The sequence below is a fragment of the Dipteris shenzhenensis genome, chromosome 17 (assembly GCF_047967505.1).
Source record: "Dipteris shenzhenensis isolate YYH24624 ecotype China chromosome 17, Dip_SZ_1.0, whole genome shotgun sequence".
In the NCBI taxonomy this organism is placed as follows: Eukaryota; Viridiplantae; Streptophyta; class Polypodiopsida; order Gleicheniales; family Dipteridaceae; genus Dipteris; species Dipteris shenzhenensis.
The window spans coordinates 16,622,695-16,625,257 of NC_141612.1; the positions used below are offsets into that span (position 1 = coordinate 16,622,695).

Sequence of the window (2,563 nt, forward strand, 5' to 3'; positions counted from 1 at the left end):
AATAGTTACAAACCCTTCCTGCTCATGCCAAGTGGTGGAGGAGTCATGGAATCGTCCCAAATTCTCATCTTATCTCCCGCAGTGAGTGATTGTGGGAGGACTTCATTCCAAGGGGCAACATATCTAGGATGATCAGGTGGGAGAAATCGATGGTGATTCTCATAGATGACCTTATTCAATGCGTCTGCCCGTGAGGCAACTAGCGAAGGACCACAAACAGGACATGCATGGTAACTCGATGTAGTGAGACCTGAACAATAGATGCAATTAAGAGTGGAAGGTGGGTTTAGAGTGCCACATCCTTTGCCTATTCATAATTAAAAATGCAATGCTTACTTGAACACTCGCCATAGCCTGGGAAGTCATGCATCGTCCACATCAAGATTGCTTTGCAGTTGAAGTCTCGTGACGAGGGAGGCCTGCTCACATCATGCACCTCGATACCTCTCCAAAGTATCTCTAGCTCATCAATCAAAGGCTCCAAATAAACATCAGGGTTTTTGACTTTATGTTTCCCTAGAATTAGAAGGGATAGCATAACATATCCTTTCTTATTAGCCATAGAGGGTAGAAGATTGTAATTTACCAATACCACTGGCCATACACTGTAAGACGTGCTTTTGAGACCAAATGGGTTCACACCGTCCATACCCAATCCAAGTCTCAAGCTCCTAGGTTCTTCCTTGAAGCTTGGCCATGTGTCTTCAATATGCTTCCACGCAGGAGAGTCCGCGGGAGTTCTCTACTTGCCATTGGTTGATCGATGGGAGGAATGCCATGACATGAGCTCTGCAATAGATTTGCACTTGAACATATGTTGGATGCGAGAGATTATGGGAAAATGTCGCAATTATACCTTACGAGGCATGTCCAAGGTTTTGAGATCTACTCTATATCTTGCCTCTCCACAAGTAGGACACTCTCTTGCATCCTTATGTAGTCCACGAAACAAAACGCAATCGTTAACACATGCATGGATGCACTTGTAATCTAATCCTCCAAGAGAGGTCACATGTTGCCTTGCCATATCTCTTGAGGTTGGTAGTTTATTCTCCCTTGGAAGCATTTTACACAATAGCCTGCACGTGAAGACCATAAATGAGGAAAAGCATTCGAGTAATTGACCCACTAGCATAATTCACCATGTTTGCAAAATCGACTTTAAAGCTTACTTGAGTAATGCATTCAAACTTGCATTGCTCCATCCATAGATGGTTTGCAAGTTTAGTAACTCAAGGGAGGCACGTAGAATAGAGAATGTGCACCCCTCAAACAGTGGAGTCGATGCTGTAGTAAAAAGATAATCCTGCTCCATGCTATTATCCCTCCCTTGATGGACATATAAATCCTGCACCATATCATCAAACACCTCCTCCTCCACGGCTTCATGAGGTAATGGTGGAGGGCTACTATCACCATCACTCCATGCATCCGTAACAGTCCCTCCTGAAGATCCCACCTCATATCGTCGACGCTTTGCCTCCTCACAATGAGCATAGGGTAACATATGCGGGTGTGGCACTACATCTTGTATCAAATTAAAACGGGATCATAACTCAAACATATGAACAACCATAGGTATCTCAATCAACCTTAACATACAAACCCTTACCCTATTTATGGTCACATCCCATTCTCCATACTTTGAGATATGATTGAGTGTAATCCTGCGTGCACGATACATGTTTCCTCGACATCGATCACACAGACATTTGAACTTTTTCTCCAACCACATTTCGCGATGGTGGATACGAAGGGATTCATCCTCACTGGAGCTACTTGTTGAAGATGAAGACATCCTACAAACAAACAACCCACCAAATTTGCTCTTCTTCAAATGTTTAATTTAAACTCTGTGGCACGTCTAAAGGCACATCTAAAAGCGCATCTAAAATCACGTCGAAAGGCGCATCTAAAAGCGCGTCTACTCTGTGTATTTAGATGCGCCTATAGACGTGCTATTAGACGTGATTATAGATGCAGCTTTTAAACCTGCTTTTTACTGCGCTCGCTTTGCTTTTCTTCACATTACTTATACTTCGCGTGGCTTGCTTCCTTCCTTATTAGTAGATCCATAGTTTCGACACTTAAGAGAAAGGCTCCCATACTTACTTCCAAGCTTACACTTACGAGGAAGGCACCCACACTTACTTCTAAGCTTAAAGGAAAGGAGGACGAACAAGGAGGAGAAGCAACTTTGAAAAAGAAAGAAGAACCTTCCATACCTCTATCCAAGTAAGTCTTTTTGCAGTTGATCTTGTTTGGAAGTTTGCTCTCTTTAGATTTGTACTTTCTCGTATCCAAGAAGCGCATGATCTGGGTATCAGTGTCACGTTTGTGTGTCGGGCGCAATGTCCTTTTCTACTTTTTAGGAATCCCATCTATCGGAGCGCGTCTATAGGCACATCTCAAAGCGCGTCTAAAAGCACATCTACAGGCGCGTCTAAATGCATGTCTAGCCTGTTTGCAGACACAGACAGATGTGTCGATAGATGCTCTATTAGATGCTCTGTTAGATGCTCTATTAGATGCTCTGTTAGATGCTCTATTAGATGCTCTATTA

At 43.1% G+C, this 2,563-nt stretch overlaps 1 pseudogene; it reads right to left on the reverse strand.

The window, feature by feature from the left end:
• Window positions 1–307: 307 nt before the first annotated feature.
• On the reverse strand, window positions 308–868 carry LOC147891751 (uncharacterized; annotated as a pseudogene).
• Between the last annotated feature and the right edge of the window lie 1,695 nt (window positions 869–2,563).